This window comes from Cryptomeria japonica, chromosome 6 (genome assembly GCF_030272615.1).
Source record: "Cryptomeria japonica chromosome 6, Sugi_1.0, whole genome shotgun sequence".
Lineage (NCBI taxonomy): Eukaryota > Viridiplantae > Streptophyta > Pinopsida > Cupressales > Cupressaceae > Cryptomeria > Cryptomeria japonica.
This window is the reverse complement of record NC_081410.1, coordinates 114,510,891-114,531,289: the sequence shown is the minus strand read 5'-3', so window position 1 is coordinate 114,531,289 and position 20,399 is coordinate 114,510,891.

The window sequence follows — 20,399 nt, the reverse complement described above, 5'->3', positions numbered from 1 at the left end:
TGGACTCAAGACCTGGAAACTGACTAGTACTAATAGGTTCATCTTCATTTTGAGTCGGATATTCAAAAATGTCTTCATCTTCATGCTGACTCTGAGTCTGTGATCCATCATATTCATTTGTCTCAGCACTAGCACTAGCAGTAGCACCACCAGCTTTTAAAGTGTTTCACACCCCTCGTCTTTCACGCATGGAATTCCAGATTGCCAGTGCCCTATCATATGGAAAATCTCTAACATTATACTGGGTTACAAACAACCTCAAGCAAGTTTCAAAATTCTTGTCTAATTTGTTTCTGATCTTTGATTCAAAAGCCCTAATGCATTGAAAACTCTCTCATCTTCCACCAACCCCAATATCATTGTTTGACATAAATCAGCAAGTTTCAAATATTATGGTATTGCAATACGCAATGCTTCACTTTGATCTATCCTTTTCCAAAGCCTTGTGATTGATCCAGGTTCAAATGGATTCTCCAAGTTAACCAACTATTGTTTCATAACCAATGCGAACTGTTTACATTGTTTTCTAAGATGATCTGAATTTAAAATTCCTTCTATTGGTTGTCCATTGCAATATGTATCTTTTGAAAATGTCAATATCAATTCCTCTAGTTTGTTATGAAACATCGTTGCGTCATTTGGATTATCTCCAATTGAATGCCAAAATTGAGGATACACACAACCCATGGCTTCAAGTATTTCTTCTCGAGGGAATATTTCACGAATCTTAGTTGAAAGTTCATATGCAATAGACTTCAAATTATCACTAACAGATTTAACAATCCTGTCAAAATCTTCCTTTTTAACTAGTAGTGCTCTGCCTCGCTTGCCTGTCTTAGATTGATGCATTGGTATCTAAAATGCTTTTACAAAGACACATAACTCATTTTTTGTATTGAAATGTAAAAAAATTTCAGCATGATTCAAATCTGTAATTATCTGCCACCTAAAAAAAATTGGGCTTCGCCCTATTAGATCTGAATATAGACCGTCCAGGCTCAAGCATGTCATTTTACGTAGAGTGTTATACTCATTGATATACATAGTTCTATCTTGGGCTTTCTTAACAAGTTTGTTCATTGAATCTAGCATGGGGAGAAGACTAGCTAAAGTTAATAGAGTCTCTATATCACTTAACTTATGTAAGAGATTAGAAGCTTTGTCTACTGTGAGGCATTTCTCATACATTAGTCCGATCAAGGATTGATATTCTGTTAGAACTTATTCCGCTGGTCCACGCAAGGAGATCCATCTGGTCTCAACATCCCTGAGAAGCTTGTTTCCTCCTGTTACTCCCTCAACAAAAATATGAAATTCTGCAAAACATTTAGGACTTTGGCAGAAGTATGAGTGGAGCTCGTGGACCAGATCTTCAACTTTTAACACTGTAGGGAAATTGCTTACAATTCTATCTGCTAAATTCATTCGATGGGCCATGCAGTGAATGCCAACCATGTATGGTGCAATACTAGTTTGTAATCTTGCGCAAAGACCGATCCTTTGACCTTGCATTACTGCAGCTCCATCAGCTCCAACACACACCAACTTCTTGGCAATTATCAAGTCATCCATACCAGCAATTTCATTCAAAGCTTTCTTAACTTCCAAATATAAATTTTCTGTTGTTGAATTGCCCCTCATTTTACGAACACAGAGTAGATGAGCTCGGCGGATGTGTTCTTTTACAGTATACACATGCATACAAACCCAAGCAGTGTTATCTACCGCAGTAACTTCATCTATGGATAATGAAATGAAATTTGACTCTTTTACACTCTCTTGTAAATTTTGCTTTTCCACCTCAGTGAGACAGTTTGCCATTTCCCATCCAGCGTTTATTGACCAATGTGACATAGGATGGTGAGGAACATTCAAAAAAGATAATAAATTACTAAATTCTGGGAAATCTTTCATAGGACGCCCTCTTGACATAATATGAAAAACAACACTCATTTGAACAGTCTTTTCCAAGTTTGCATCCTTCGTTGCATGTTCAAGCCCAACCTTGATTGTATTTCCAAATCCACTATTATGAATCAGTGTTGTTTCGTGGTTATGCTCTTCATATTCTATGACATACTTAACATGAAGACATTCTTCCTTTGATTTCCATCTTACTACTCGTGTTTCCTTTCCGTCTATGATCTGTTTTTCATAAACCTTACCAATATGCTTTTCTATGGTGTCAAGCTTTTGCTGCATCTTCTTCTCTCTTTTAGTTTTCCAGCTACAAATCTTACACCTGCATTTTGTTGGTTGTTCATCATTGTTTGGGACTAGTTCAATGAATGGCTACTTTGCTACCCAATCAATCTTAAAACTCCTTGTCATCTCCCACTCTCACCCCAATTTTACTTTCCTTTTTCTTTTCTTCCTACCAACATCATCTTCAGTACTAGCATTTACATCCGAGTGAATTATCTCATTGTGTGTATCCCTTATAACATCTTCTGTCGTGTTGATATTGTCATCCTCATTTGATGCATTTAACTCAATGACAATCCCACCTTGTGGTGGTGGTGAGCTACTGTGAATGGGTTCTGCAACTGCAGAGGTTGATGGACCAGAAACTTTGCCCATTCCAAAAAAAGACTTTATGGTACTATCTTTAAGTTTAAGTTTTGGGCATTTTGATGGCCTCCCAATCCCTTCAGTTTCACCGCCCCGAGGAGTCTTACCCTTGTCTGACATCCCAATCCCTTCACCACCCTGAGGAGTCTCACCCATGTCTGACTCTGACATCTTGAGTCTTGACCTCTCACTATGAATTAAAAGTTAAAACTAATACTATCAAGTATGAAGAAATGATTACTCACCTTTATACCTTCTCAATTCTTTGAATCAGGAATCGGGAATGAATGCCTGGGCCTATGTTGCAGGATTGTAAATCTGGCCCTCTGCCCTACAATGAAGTTTGACTTTCCAACTCAATTTGCAGAATGCAAATTGAGACTCGAGACTCTGAGAGCTCCCAATTTACTAATCAAATACAAACAAATTGTAAGAAAGAGTGTAAGAAATAGTGTATTTATAGCAATCCATGATTTCATTTTTGGCGAATTGCACGAGGCCCGGGCATCGCAATTGCCAATAAACATTTAATTTAATTGCATTTTTGGCGAATTGCACGGGCGTGCAATGAACAATTGATTTAAGAGGGGTGAAATGGATCCTCGAATGCTTATAATGTTTTAATTGATATTGGTGAATTTGGCCGACACGTGCAATGAACATTTAATTTACCATTGGCGAATTAGGTCCTTGGTACGTGGTCATTTTACTATTGCTGGCGAATAGCGGAGGTGATCTAATACCCACATCTTAGTGATTACAGGTGAATATTATGGGCATGCACGTCGATGATGTGTGGTCAATGGCGAAACCAGATTACAAATATTTGCATTGTTCTTCAAAATTTTGGGCGATTTGACGACGATTGTGCCCCTCACTATTCGCGCAGAATTCACCAATTGGCAAAGAGTCACCACTAAAAAAATCTTTGCTCGCTGAACATGCTAAATCATAGAGGATGAGCTACCTGTAATGAGGAGATCATTAACATATAGCACAAGAATCAAGATCTCACCCTCAAGAAGCTGAATGTTTACTGTGTGAAACCAGTGGAGATCAAGAAGGAGTCCATCTTCTCATACCAAGCTCGAGGGGCCTATTTGAGACCATACAATGAACCCCAAAGCTTGCAAACCAAAGAACTATCCTGCACAAATCCCTGAGGCTACTCCATATAGATTTCCTCATGTAGGTCTCCATGCAAGAAAGCACTCTTCACATCCATCTGAAAAATGGGCCATCCCCTAGAAGCTGCAAGGGATAGTACAAAGCGAATAGAGTTCATCTTGGCAACAGGGGCAAATGTCTCGGAGTAATCAATACCCTCAACCTGCGAGAAACCCTTCGTAACAAGATGTGTTGTGTAATTATCAATCGAACCATCAGCAACATACTTAGTGCGATACAACCATCGACACCGAACCATTTTTCTGCCCTTAGGAAGAGGACATAGATCCCAAGTATTATTCCTCATCAAAGAAGAATACTCCTCCTCCATAGCACAATCCCACTCAGGGTGTCCTGTAGCCTCTGAAAAATTCTGAGGATCATTTGAAATGGCATGACTCAAAAGACTAGAACCCACAGTATGAGAACGGGTGCGACGAGAATCTGAAGGATCACCAACCATAGATCCTGTCGCCTCAACAGTAAAGTCAGCCCACTTGAGAATCTGAGGTGGAGCAGGTGGAGGTGGGGATGGTGGATCATCTACAACATCATCCAGAATCATGCTCAAAATAATCCTAAAGAGATGCAGTGGGAGGAGTAGGAAGAGGGGTAGACACTAGAGACAGTGTATCCACTATGGGAAGGCGCTCATCAAATTGAACATCCCGTCGAAATGGGACCTCCCTGGAATCAGCATCAAACAAACTGTACACCTTAACATCCTTACAATAGCCAACAAAAATGAGGAGTCGGCTCTTCTGCTCCATTGCTTTCCTCTGAGCATCAAGAATAAATGCCCATGCCTCACTGCCAAATACTCGAAAAAAAAGAAACATCAGGCTTGTCATGAGACCAAGCCTCCTGAGGAGTCATATGTCGAATCGCCTTGTGAGGCATCTGATTCTGATTGTATTTGGCACAATTGACTGCCTCAACCCAAAAAGATGAATCCATGGACCTGGACTGAATCATACAATTCACCATCTCCCGTAAATTTTTGTTCTTTCGCTCAACGACACCATTCTGTTGAGGGGTGTAGGGAACAGTAAACTGATATTGTAAACCATGCTCAGTGCAAAAACCTCTGAAATATTGATTCACATACTCCCCCCCATTATCTGTATGTATCCGTTGAATAAAACAACCAAACTGCTTCTCTACAAATGTCTTAAAGATTTGAAATGAATCAAAGACATCAGACTTGTACTTAAGAAAGTACACCCATGTGCATCTAGAGAAGTCATCAATAAAAGTGAATACATACTTGGCCTTAGAAAAAAGGAGTAGGGAATGACATGAGGTCACTGTGAATCAACTCCAAAGGTGCCAAAGCACGAGGGGCTCTTCCCTTCATAAAGGGATCCCTGTGATGCTTCCCAAGCACACAACCATGACAAACACCATCAAAGCAGGAAATCGATGGGAGCCCAAGAACAAGTGCCTGTGTACTTATCTGCTGAAGATATGTGTAATTGACATGGCCCAAGTGCTCATGCTAAATCTTACTAACTGAATCTACATGTGCTATAAGAGATGAACCTGCACCGGCAGAGAGCTCAAATCCATCAAATTTGTAAAGGCGAGATGCAGTATCAACACTCCCAGTAGCCACAACCAAATCAGATTCATGGAGGTCTTGAATAACCACATCATGAGGTGAGAACTCAACTGTCTTACCAGAGCCAGAGTGGGAAATCTGGTAAATGGACAGGAGGTTCGTTGAGATGTTAGGAACAACCAAAACATCCTGCAGAGTACCCCCATCCAAAGAGATAGAACCTAAACCCAAGACTGAAAGTTGAACTGAGTCACCCACTGCAATTTGTGAAGTACCACAAGAGGCAAGAGAAGTAACCAACTGCTGAGTGTGAGTCATATGATGAGAAGCACCATAATCTAAAATCCAGGTGGACCCATAGGTCGAAGCTCGAGCAGTAAGAGCATGACCTTTCCCTATGGAAGGAAAAGACACCTGAGGTGAGGAGATGTGATGTTGTTGCATGGCTTCCTCTAAAGCCTCTAATCGGTTCCAATACCTGGAAATTGGATGTCCTTCCTTACCACAAAAACTGCAAGTATCTCCTGATTTCTTCTTAGTCTTGGAGGAAGACTTACTAGACTGCGAAGATTTCCCTTGTTGCGGAGGAAATGGTGGTTTAGAATCAGACTCAAGAGGTGGCTTGGAGGAATGCTCACTGCCTGCAAAATTCTTCTTTGGCTTCGGTTTATGCTTTTGCTTCTCCTTAGAGGACTGAGCAACCAATGCTTTGTTCTTGGACCTTGAGAGCATGTCCAGTTGAGAAAGGTGAGACTACTCACGAGACAAACACTCACAAAACACATCAAAGGTCAGCATGGTGAAATGAGCACCCAAGCCATCCATGGTGGAGTAGAAAGCAAAGGCAAAAAACTGAAAATGACCCCGAAGCTTCGAAAGGATCAAGTGAATGCACTCTGTGTCTATCTTGGTCTTCCCACACCCCTGGAGAACAGATCGTGTAGTCTTGAATTTGTTCAAAATATCCTCAATGGTTGGAAAGGAATCAGGTGACAAGGAAACCAAATCTGCCTCAATCTATAATGCCTGGATCTCATTAACTCTCCCGAAGAGAGTCTCAAACTTCAACCACATAGCGCGAGGAGTGATCAACTCATCAAGGTGAAATAGAAGACTATCGGAAACATGTAAAGAGAGCAAACCCATGGCCTCATCCATCTTGTTTCTATGGTGAAGAATCACAAAAGGATGCTGCAACTAAGGTTGAACCTCATTTAAACAAGACCACAACCCTCGTTCTTGAAGAAGCCTCGTGATGCGAGGATTCCAGGTGTGATAGTTGTGTGATGTCAACAACTCAACTGAAGGATCTGCCATGAAACATTGCACCTGTACCGACTTGTGGGTGAACTCACATAATGGTTCCCACTTGTTTGCCACTTTTAACATTGAGATGAATAATTTTAAAATAATCTTCAACTTCCGACAACTATAACTTTTAAACTATTAAGAATTTGAAGATGATGTAAATTAGTGATTTGTAGAATTTTGTCTGTAGATTTTGTATATAGTTTTTTCAAATTTTTTTGAAGGATTTTTTTTTAAAATTTTTCCATCTCCCTCGAAAAGTAGTTTTTTACAACAAACTACATTTTTTAAGAGTGATGTGCCTCTCGAAACGCATAACGTTTTTTCTATAAATGATAAAAACTCAATTCTTTCGAATTTTGGTTTGTAACATCAATATCCAAGGCTTGCAGTTGGTTTGATAGTGATATGTTGAATATTTTTCATTTTATTAAGTTTTGAAGTCCGACTAGTCATAATTCAAACATAGGTTTACGTTTGAACACATAACTTATTCTATATATATCAAAATTCCATTTTATTTTTTTTGTTAGAAAGAAGACATCAATACCTAGGGCTTAGATATTTTTCAGAATTTTTTTGAATTAGTTTCTTATTTTTTCCAATGCGTTGAACAGAGAAGTTCATGTTCGGTGAAAAACCTATATTTGGTAAAATTAAAAAAACAAGTTCATAATAAACTCAATATGTAATAAAATTATATTCATTGGAAAGATTGCTTCGAGGACTATATTACTACATTTTGGGTTATCAAGATCATTCCATTTGAGCCTTCAACTAGAGGTTTCAAGGCCAAAAATCTGCAAAAAAATGTAGAAATCTTCAGAGAAGTGTTAAAAAAGGGGTTCGAGCGAACCCCCCATTTTTAGGGGGGTTTGATGGAACCCCCGCGCTATAATTGAAAAATGATATAAACGGGCATTAAAGGTGCTTCGCTCGAAAGATGGGGTTCGAGCGAAGTGGGGTCTTCACTCAAACCACAAAGGGTATTCTGTTTGAACACCCCCACTTCGCTCGAACCCCCCTTAAACAAAATTTTCCACTTTCTCCAATTCCCTTCGTTGGCAAAAGTGGGAACCAGCTTTGTGAGTTCACCCTTGTATTTTTATTATTATGTGATCTTTCAGAATAGACAAAAGATGCAGAAGGGTTTGTTGGTTTTGAGAGTTTTTGTGTTCTATATTTATGAGATAAATGACAGAAAGCGAGAAAAAAAACCCCTCGCAAGAGATAAACCCAAACCCTAGTACATATTGGTGAGAAGGAAGTAGTGCATAAGCAAAAAAACTTCAAACTGAAATCTCATGTATCTGATGAAGAAACTGAGAAACAAGATCACATATCTAAATAGAACATGCTGAGATATTTCCAATGCCTATTCATTTTCGAAAAACAAAGTTCGTTTGCCCATTCTACGACCCCGGAAGTGAAAAAAAGAGACCCCACTTTGACGGGAAAAAAGTACAGTCAAATAGAAAAATTGGAAAAAAAATTCTAATACCACAAGGTCTAGCTCGGAATTAGCTTTTCGAAGCCTATTTGTTTTCGAAAAAACAACTCCGTATGCTCAAGACATGATGAAAAAACCAACCCCCCTTCAAAGGCAAGAGAGAGGGGCAACGGTGGCTGACTGGTGGCAGGGCCGAGCGGAGGTGGCGCTCCCGTGGGGGAGTGGCGGAGCTGAGTAGCAGCAAGGCTGTGGTGGCGGGCAAGTGGCCAACGGGTAGGGCTGCGATGGTTGGTGGCAGGGGCCGGCGGGCGGGACCCACTCTAACAGGGCCGACAGGGGCTAGATTGTCAGGCCAGCGGGGACCGAAAACCCAAAAAAAAAATTGATTTTTTTGAAAAAAACCTTTGCCAATTTCATTTTTTATTTTTTATTATTTGATTTTTTTTTTGAAAAAAATTAAATTTCGGCCTGCATGTCGTAAAAAGGCAAAAAAAATTTCTCGAACTGCGTGCCAGGGTCGTACGCCCTAGTACAGAAAAAAAAATACCCCCAGAGGCTCAGGTGACGAAATGGGTCAAGTTTTATATGACCATAGGGGTTTTTGGGCCTTCTGAGCACGATGGTGAGGTTCGTTTAGGCCCAAAGTGCTCAGAAAAAAGGCCTATCCCTAGGTGCACAAAAAAACTTCTGAAAAACCCCAGATCTGCTTCCAATGCAAAAAACTCAAAACAAGAACAGGTAGCTGCAGATCTGAAGCTCCGATACCATGTGGGAGTTGAGAAATACAACACCATAGGAGCCCAAATGATCTCTGGAAGCTGAATAAACCTATTACAAGGAGAAGCAAGGAAGCAACAGAGAAAAACCAAAATACACAAGAAATGCTCAAAAAGATGAGAGCTAGAAATAATACAAAGAAAAGAATCCAACCTCTAATAGGTCAAGAAACCCTAAAAGGGAAAACCCTAGGCTTGCACGTAATAATTAATAAAAAAATTAATTATTATGCACCTAATGTTAGCTTAAGTGTAAAAGAGAGAAAGGGTAACTGAATTAATTAAACAAATATCGTTTAATTAATCAAGTAAAGACCTGATTACTCTAGCATTTTATTGCTAAAGAGACTTACAGTTTTCATTTTTCATGGTTCTAAATTACAAATATTTATTTTTGGTTAGTTTTTTATTAAAAAATAATAATTTTAGGTTTTAATATTTAATTTATAATTTTATGTTTATGTATGTTTTAATATTTATTTATTTTATAGTTTTCGTGTACTATATTTTGTTTTCCGTAATAACAAAACAAGAAAATGAAAACAAAAAAAATATCAAAATGAAAACTAAAACAAAACATATCTTAATTATTGGGACACATTGGCACTACATTTGGGAAAGTTGATTCAGGAAGGAGGGACTACTTTAGGAGGGACTTCTTAGTTATAGTTTTCACCAAACTAACACAAACTAAAGCACATCTTAGTTTTAGTTTTTCAACTAACTACTATATGTTTTAGATATATGTTAGGGACTTCTTAGGTATAGTTTTCACCAAACTAAAACATATCTTAGTTGAAAAATAAAACCAAAACTAAAACCAAACATATCTTAATTATTGATCGACATTGGAGTAGATTATAGACATCTTCACCACGCCCTTCATCAATAGAAAAATCCTTCGTTTATGAGCTTTTCTTTGGATGCAATAGGTGTCTACTTCAGTAGGGATTTCTTACTCCTCCATTCTGTCTCTCTACTCTAGGGGGATTTTTCTCTCTTTATTTAAGGGGCTATTCCTATTTTTTGGGGGGGGGGCTTCTTCTTTTGGCGGGGGGGGTGGGATCTCTATGTACATGAGTACCTAACATAGCCTCATTTGTCAAGACCCATTTTTTCACCCACTTAAGCTACACTTAAGGGGGATGTTAGTGTAGGTTTTTATTTTTCCTTATATATATATATATATGTAAGCTTGCTTAGGTTATTAGGAGTGATTAATATGAGGATGTACATGACAAAATACTTAAGCTACATGTGTAACTCTCTTCAGTAGTGTAGACACTAAAAAATGGTCAACAATTGTGTCTCCTATTTTTTAACATATCGTGCCCATAGTGCCTCTTAGGTTTAATTAATTAATTAAACCCCCTTTTACTAACAATTCTTTTAAGTCCTAAATAATAAATTAAATTATTTATTTATTTATCTCCTTTGTCCATTAATTAAATAAATTCATTTTATTTAATTAACTAATTCATAAATATGAGCAATAAATTAATAAATCATTTTTATTAATTAATCATATTTATCTTCCTCCAAAATAAGGATCATTAATAAATTTTATTTATTAATTCATCTTTATTTCCTGTTTTTCTTAATTTTTTATTCTTCTATTTTATCCTCTTATATGGAGATATTTAATAAATTTTAATTATTAAATCTTTTCATAAAATCTTCATAATTTTCAAATTTGGAAACTAGTATCTTTCCTTGATTTTTAAAAATCAATCTTTTTGGCAATATCTCTTTAATTTTAATTTTTAAATTTAAAAATGAGGTATGCATCTTCAAAAATCTACTTTTTCTTGTGAGGAGATAATTAATAAATCTTATTTATTAATTTTCTTATAAGAGGATATTTTATTTATTTTTAATTCTTCTATTTATCTTTTTGAATGAAGATATTTAATAATTTTAAATTATTAAAATCTACCTGATATTTTCAACTTGCTAATTTGGTATTTACAAGAAGATAATTATAGATTTGATTATTTATTCTCATGATATTTTCCCATTTTCTTTCTTCTATCTTCATCCTTCCCCAAATGGTAGCTCTATTGTGCACTCAATTAGGTTCATCCATCTAACTAAAAAATATTTTCAATCTTAGCCATCCAATCAAATCCCAATTTTTCTATAAATTGGGCTCTCATTGTTCATTTTTAACAATCACATTTTGATTATTCGTATGTTGTCTAAATTATTTTATCATCTTAATCATCTTATCATCTTGCTTTCAAATACACTTGCATTTGTAGGTGAGATCAACATCAAATTGAAGGAGAAAGAAGAACAATGGAGGAGAAATAAATGAAATACATGCTTTTGGTTTGCATCTTGATTTTAGTTTCATCTTCATTTTCTTTATTGAATGTGTGAGGAATATTTTTATAGCATTTTAGTTTTGTGGTTGACTAATTATATGCTATGAATCCTTTTCCTAATTTCCTAGTTACAGGTAGAACTTGAGTTACACACCCCCTTTTGACTTGTTGTGTCACCTCACATAACCACTATTTTGTCATTTCCTAAGTGGGTTATAGGGTAGTTAAAATTCTCACCCTCTTTTGGCTTGATGTGTCACCTTTCATAACTCCTTTCTTTTCTTCATGTAAGGAGGTTGTGCCACATGTTTTGGCACTTTAACAAGTAGGTAAAACCTCCCACTTTTATGGGAAGTAGGGGTTGATGCACCCCTTGTATTTTTTCTATTTAGTCAACACTCTACTATTACTTTCACTGGTTCAGTGATAGCTCAACGAGAGTATTATGTGTCTTCTTAAAATTCTATTTCTTTGCCTTTATTTTTCTCTCATTTTAGATTTAACTTCATTTAGTTGTTTTGATCTTCAATCATCTATTGCTTGGATTTGCATGTGATCTCCATTCGGCATAAGATCCCGGCTTGGTTCTTGCTTCTCGCAGAATCTAACACGGGGTTAAAATTAGGATTTCGGTTAAGGATAGAGATATGATTGGGATTAGGGGTAGAGTTATAGATAGATTAAGGTTAGGGTCAATCTTAAGGTTAGGGTTAGGGTTATAGATAGAATTGGAGTTACTAATATCAAGTTAGGGTTTGACAAATTAACCCTAACTAAATGTTAACTAGACTCTAACCCTAATCTTATCCCTAACCTATCATTAGTACTAACCCTAAACCTAATACTAGTCATAACCCTAATTAAACTCTAACATTCATCTTCACCCTAACCCTAATTATATCTTAATCCTAATCATAACCCTAATTGAACCTTGCACTAACCCTAATTACACCCTATCTTTTATTGAACTATAAAATTAACCGTAATTGAACCATTGCCCTAATTATAGGATAACCCTAATTTAACACTAACACTAACTCTATCGTTAATATTAAACCTAACACTACTACTAATTTAACCCTAATCCTAAACCTATACTAGCTTTAACTCTAACTATAATTTTGAATCCTAATACTAATTCTAACCCTATTTATATCTTAACACTAACTATAACTCTAATTGAACCCTAATATTAACCTAACTCTAACCCAATATTTATCCTAGAGTTGCAAACCTAACCTTACCCCACCCTTAACCCTAATCCTAACCTAATTGAACCCCAATTATAATGAAAACAATAATTTTAACTTTAACCTTAAGAACCCTAATAGTATGTTAGAAGATTAGTTGTGATTAGTTATATAAATATAATTTATTGAATTAATTGGATGGTGAAGGCAGTATTAGAGGTTGTCATGATTAATTATATAAATATAATTTATTTAATTACAGGGTCTCCTTATTTGGAATGAAAGAGTTGATTTTGCAATCTAATGGTTCCTAACATATGAGAGGCACGCAAGACGCTCATAACACTTTGCACCATTAGATTTCGTCCTTTTTTCCCATTTGTTTGCTGAGTTCAAGCCTACTTGCACCCAGATGGTACTATCGACAACAAATTATATTTGTCATTGTTTCCATCGGCCTGTCTTCCGATTCAGATTTCCCTGAAATACTCATTACCATCGTTTCCATTTACCTGTGAATGTTGTTAGATGTGCAATCTTTTCTAGCAATTTTTGTCTAATTTGTTCTCTACCCTTATTTTCTGGGCATACATCAAGCATACCATGAATGGTTCATCACATGCCAGTTATTCATTTCAATCAATGCGTTCAAAGTATATGGACACATTCCGTAGAAACAAACTATCTATTGTGTCGTGTCTCACCGGTTTAGTGAAATGTACAGTCTAGCTTTCGAAATCAACCGTGCACACTGTTCAAATGGCGATACAAGATGATGCAAGCCAAGATAGACGAGACAGGGATCGTTATTCTTCACAATAGAAGCAAGAGTGTCGAAGAACCCTTGAGACATGACAATAAGCGCACAATGAGACTACTACAACAATTTTAAATTAGTAAGAAAATTTATCACTTGACTTGTTCTATGAGGGTTTTCTCAACATCCCCACTCTAGAAAGCTTATTAGACAGGGTCACAAGATCCATGCAAACTAATTCCAGCAGCTTGGTTGTTTGCCTTTCTGATCTGTCATGTAGATGTTAGCATTTGGCATTATAACAGACAATGAAGGATTGTTGACATTTCAATAAGGATATTGAGAAGGTTGTTGATGATTATGGATATAACTGATTAAGGATGTTTACTGTCTTGATATTATTATTTTGTCATTGATGTCAAGAAATTGATTTTCTAATTCAGTATGATGTTGCCATATCTTGAGAAGTATGATTTGAAGAGTATAAAGATGTCGCTAAAAGACACATGAAAGAATATGATGAATAAGGTATTCAATGGGCAACTATTACGGAGTCAGACAATGATGAGATCATGATGTTTAGATTGTTTTAACATCATACATATGTTGTAAATTGAAAGGTTAATACTATGCTATGTTATCAAGCAAAGAACCTAGTCAGTAAACCCTAAGGAACCTAGTCGGTAAAGCCTAAGGTTATCGCTATCGGTTAATGAAGGTGGAATGTCTACTGAGTGAAGTTTAGTAATTATCGAGTTGTAACCGAGTTATAACCGAGTTGTAACCGAGCTGTAACAGAATGTATTAAATGTTTACATGTGTTATTTAATGAAGGAAGCTGATGAGCTAGAACTGATTAAATGATTGGTATGTCATAAATATAGTTTGTTACTGAATCTATGGCAAAGGAAGATCGGCAGGAAGAGCTACAGTTCATATTGAATCGCAAAACCCTAGCGCAAGTTCCAAGAAATATATACAAGTTCCAAGGCGAGGTAAAACATTTTCAGATCGAAAGATGCATTGAATCTGGTCAAAGTTTGAAGATCTAATGGCTATGATTGATCATGGGAAATGTGATCAAAGAGATTAAGCGGTTAGCTAATTATTTATAAATAGGGAACTGTTGATAAACAATGTATGCGGGCAAGTGTATGCACAGGGATGCTACATAGTGATTACCGAGCATAGAAGCTTGAAGACCTATTTGAATAACAGAGTATAGAAGCCCAGCAGATGGACAAGATTAGTTCTATGTCTAGATTGTATTGAACAAATAAGAATTTGCTTTAGCATTTTAGATGTGAAGTTGCAGATAGATTTTTATTACTGTTATTTTGTGAAAAGTGACAGAAAATCTCTTAGCTGAGTGGACTTAACAGTCTTATTTGTAAAACCCTCTAGCAAGGTGACATTCTAATTGAGTGTTTGAAATCCTTTAACAAGGTCACTTCTAACAAGGTGGAGATCCTAACAGATCTTAGGGAAATCCCTTAACCGGGTCACATCTAGCAATGTGTTTGTAATCTTTAACAGGATTTGCTTTTAACCGAGCATACTCTAGAAGAGTATATTTCTTAGTGGGTCTGAAATCCCACAGTGGTTTTTCCCTATTTGGGTTTCCACGTTAAATCTGGTGTTATGAGGTTTATGATGTTTATATCCTTTTGAGTTTGCATGTTTAACAATTTTGGTTATATTACTAAAGTATATGTTACCAAGGTTGAATCTGATGCTTTTATGGAAGATTAAGTTTGTATGATTCACCCCCCCCCCTCTCATCTTGTTGGTTATTGAATTTGTACTTATATTAAGTATCAAAACTATCAATTGGTATCAGATCTTTGGACTACGGAAGAAAAGTTTAAAGGCACTTGAGTTAAAAGATCCAAAGATGTATAAGAGGGATGCACCGAAGCTAAACAAGTCAAGTTTCTCTACATGGCAGAAAAGAATGAAGCTGTGTCTATTAGGAGTTGGAGAATATGTTGTATACTATCTGGAGAATGATTTTGTTACACCGAGCACCTATCCATTGACAATGGAAGAGATAAAGGCAAAGCAAGAACATATCCAAGCAATGATTGAAATAACATCTGCATTGACTGACTCAGAGTTTAATGACCTAGAAGGCTGCAATGATGCAAAGGCAACGTGGGATAAGCTCATATCTGTGTATGGAGGAGATGAACATGTTCAAAGAGAAAAAGTAGATAGTCTAAGAGGACAACTTGAATCCATGAGGATGAATTAAGGCGAGAACATAACTCAGTACAGTACAAGACTAAAGGAGATTGTCAATCAAATCAAAGGAGCAGGTGGAACTATTGAAGAAAAGGATATAACAAGTAAGTTGTTAAGAACCCTTCTACCAGCTTATGCAATCCGAGTCTTTGCAATCAATGAATTGAGGTCTATACCTAATATGCCAGTTTCTTTAGATGCTACTATTGGTAAGCTACATGCATTTGAGTTAAGTAACTTTGATAACAGTGGATCTTCGGTAAATAAAGTTGAATCTGCATTTAGTTCTTTTCATCTTGATGAATCTAATGATTACAATGAAAGAAAGTATAAGTACTCTAAAGGAGATCACAGTGGAGCAAGTGAAAGATTTTGTAAGAACATGGAAGAAGTACACAAACTGTATGAGGAAATCAGAAAGCAGGAAGAGTTTGAAGCACTATTAGCCAGAAGGTTACCAAGAGGCAAAGGTAAGTATAAAGGAAAACTACCTTTGAAATGTTTCAATTGTGATAAAATAGGACATATAGATTCTAACTATCTTGACAAAGATTCTACTGAAAAGAGAGATTACCGAGATGACAGACAGAAAGATAATCATTATAGAGGATACCGAGACTTCAGAAGAAGAGATAGAAGGACATGCTTAATAGTCGATGAGGAATCCAATGATGATAAATCAGATGACACTGATACAGAGGAAGTAGTTTATGTGGCTATCAAAGATGGATCAGATGAAGAAAGGTATGAAGAAAAAGCCCTAATATCTCACATAAACACTAATGATTCTTGGATCATAGATAGTGGATGCTCACATCATATGACAGGAGATAAACACAAGTTTGTTATTTTAGAAGATTATGATGGAGGCTATGTTAGATTTGGTAATGACGCACCATGTCCGGTGAAAGGTAAAGGATCTATAACACTTCTTGACAATGCTAAATGTAATGATGTTTATTGGGTTGAAGGTTTGAAATACAATTTGTTGAGTGTAGCACAGCTAAACAACACAGGTTACCGAATAGAATTTCATAAAGGAATTGTCAAAGTTCATGACAAGAATGGAAAGTTAGCTGCTACTAGGACACAAAAAAAAGGTAACACATTTCACCTTGACTCAACTCGTAACAAGTGTTTGTATGCAAAGATAGATGATATCTGGTTATGGCATAAAAGGTTTTGTCATGTAAATTTTGATAATCTGATCAAAATAAGCAAGAAGCACTGAGTAAGAGGTCTACCGAGTCTTGAAAAACATGAGAATGCTATGTGCCGAGGATGCCAGATGGGTAAGATGACAAGATCAAGCTTTACAAGTAAGTCTTACACTTCTAAGGGAATTTTAGATCTTGTGCACACTGATCTTTGTGGTCCTATGAAAGTTCAACGTTATTATGGTGATAAATATTTCATATTATTTGTGGATGACCATTCAAGGATGATGTCAGTAATGTTTTTAAAAGAAAAATCAGAAGCTTTTCAAATGTTTAAATGGTACAAGGCAAGAGTTGAAAATGAAACAGGAAGACAATTGAAATGTCTTAGATCAGACAGAGGAGGAGAGTTCACATCTAATGAATTCAACTTATTCTACAATGATCATGGTATTAAAAGACAAGTCTCTGCACTGAGAACTCCATAGCAGAATGGAATAGCTGAGAGAAGAAACAAATCTATTGTGGATTGTGCTAGAACACTGATGATTAAAAAGAAAGTGCCACAAACATTTTGGAGAGAAGCAATAAGCACAGCAATTTACACCCTGAACCGAGTACAATTGAAGAAAGGTACTTTTAAGACACCATATGAAATCTGGTATGATAAGAAACCTAATGTAAGATATTTTAAAATCTTTGGAAGTAGATGCTATGTTCACAAAGATGATAGAAATGGCAAGTTTGATCAGAAAAGTGAAGAAGGAACATTTCTAGGTTATTCCTCTAGAAGCAAAGCATTTAAATGTCTGATCAAATCATCTAACAAAATAGTAGAAAGTGCAAATGTAAAAATTGATGAATTTGCAGAAAGAAATGATGAAGGAAATTCCAAGGAATCGGAAGACTATGATGAATTTGTCTATGTTCAACCGACAAGTCTTACCGAGAAAATTGTTGAAGAAAATGAAGAGAATATCCAGTTACCGAGTGATGAAGAAGATCATACAGAGTCTACCGAGCCTGTATTAGCCAAGTATGTTAGAAGACATCATGCACCAAGTCAGATTATAGGAGATAAGGATGATCCAGTGATGACAAGGAACAAACTGAGACAGAACACATGTCTGATATCTGAATTTGAACCGAGAATAATGAAAGAGGCATTTAACAGTGAAGATTGGATAAATGCTATGACAGAAGAGATTCATTAAATCAAGAAGAATGACACATGGACACTAATCCCAAGATCGAAGGACAAAAATGTAATCGGTACAAAGTGGATTTTCAGAAACAAGCTAAATGAAAAAGGAGAGGTCATTCGAAACAAAGCAAGAGTAGTTTGCAAAGGTTATGCTCAAAAAGAAGGAATTGATTATGGTGAAACTTTTGCACCTGTTGCTAGACTTGAAGGAGTAAGAACATTGTTGGCATATGCTACTTTCAAAAACTTCAAGGTATATCAAATGGATGTCAAATCTGCATTTCTAAATGGAATATTAGAAGAAGAAGTTTTTATTGAACAACCTGAAGGATTTGTTGAAGACAAGAATAAAGATCAGGCATGTAAATTGAACAAAGCTTTATATGGTTTGAAACAAGCACCTAGAGCATGGTATGAAAGATTGCACTCTTATTTGATTAAGATTGGTTTTATAAGGACAAGTGAGAACAACAATATGTATATGAAAAATGATGAAAATGGAATACTGATCTCAGCCAGATGATATTATATTTTGTGGAAATGACTCTTTATGCAAGAAATTTGGAAATGAAATGAGCAAAGAATTTGAGATGTCATTAATCGGTGAGATAAAGTATTTTATAGGTTTATAGATACTGCAAATGAAAAATTAGATTTTCATTACTCAATCCAAGTACATAAAGGAAATCTTGAAGAAATTTGGAATGGAGGATTCAAAACCAGTAAGTATTCCTATGACTACCAACTATAAATTATAAAAGAATGATGAAACTGCATCTGTTGATGAGACACTTTACCGATCCATGATTGGAAAGCTACAATATGTTGTTCACAACGGACCAGACATAGCACATGTAGTAGGTATAGTAGATTCTCTGTAGATCCTAAGGAAACACACATGATAGCAATCAAAATAATTTTTAGGTACTTGAAAGGCACTGAGGATTATGGCTTAGTATATTAAAAAGGAAATTATTTTGATTTAAAAGTTTATACTGATGCTGATTGGGCAGGCAACATTGATGACAGAAAAAACACAAGTGGAGGAGCTTTCTTTTTAGGAGAAAGACTAGTGAGTTGGCTTAGCAAGAAACAAGGATGTGTTTCACAGTCAACAACAGAAGTTGAATATGTTGTTGCAGCATTGAATTGTACCAACGTTGCATGGATCAAACAATTGTTGGAAGGTATAAATGAGAAAGTTACCGAGCCAGTAACTATATTCTGTGACAATACTAGTGCCATTAACATTTCAAAGAATCATGTTATGCACTCTAAGACAAAGCACATCTCTATCAAAAATCATTATCTTAGAGAAGAAGCTCAAGAGAAGAAAGTGGTGTTGGAGTATGTTAGCACAAAGGAACGAATAGCATATATCTTCACCAAACCACTACCAAGGGACACTTTTGAATATCTCAAAAGTAAGTTAGGGGTCCTACCCCTATCTTCTACTCACTGACCGTGTTTGGTGAAAGCATCAATCCAGTGACTTTATCGAATATCTTTTAGGAGTTGATGCTGATTTACACACTTTAGGATGTTCTCTAAAGGTGTACAGGAAATATTACAGGAAACAATATAGGGAACATGAATTGAAGACAAAATGCTCTGACCGAGACTGAATGGACACATTACAGCAGGAATTCACTTCATACAGGAAGAAATTATGTTTTAGTTCTTTACTTTTTGGCATTGTTGTCAAAGGGGGAGAAAACTGAGAAAGGGGAGAAGATTGAGATTGGACAGAAAACTAAAAAAAGAGGAGAAGTCTAATGTATGGGGGAGAAGTCTGATGACATCAAGAGAGAGCATTTCAGCATTTTAGAATCATAGCAATTCGAATCTTTTAAGGTCAAATCAATTGGTTTTGTCATCAATGCCAAAGGGGGAGATTGTTAGCATTTGGCATTATAACAGACAATGAAGGATTGTTGACATTTCAATAAGGATATTGAGAAGGTTTGTTGATGATTATGGATATAACTGATTATGGATGTTTACTGTCTTGATATTATTATTTTGTCATTGATGTCAAGAAATTGATTTTCTAATTCAGTATGATGTTGCCATATCTTGAGAAGTATGATTTGAAGAGTATAAAGATGTTGGTAAAAGACACAGGAAAGAATATGATGAATAAGGGGATGAATAAGGTATTCAATGGGCAACTATTATCGAGTCAGACAATGACGAGATCATGATGTTTAGATTGTTTTAACATCATACATATGTTGTAAATTGTAAGGTTAATACTATGCAATGTTATCAAGCAAAGAACCTAGTCGGTAAACCCTAAGGAACCTAGTCGGTAAACCCTAAGGTTATCGCTATCGGTTAATGAAGGTGGAATGTCTACTGAGTGAAGTTTAGTAATTATTGAGTTGTAACCGAGTTGTAACCGAGTTGTAACAGAATGCATTAAATATTTACATGCGTTATTTAATGAAGGAAGCTGATGAGCTGGAACTGATTAAATGATTGGTATGCCGTAAATATAGTTTGTTAATGAATCTATGGCAAAGGAAGATCGACAGGAAGATCTACAGTTCATATTGAACCGCAAAACCCTAGCACAAGTTCCAAGAAATATATACAAGTTCCAAGGCGAGGTAAAACGTTTTCAGATCGAAAGATGCATTGAACTTGGTCAAAGTTTGAAGATCTGATGGCTATGATTGATCATG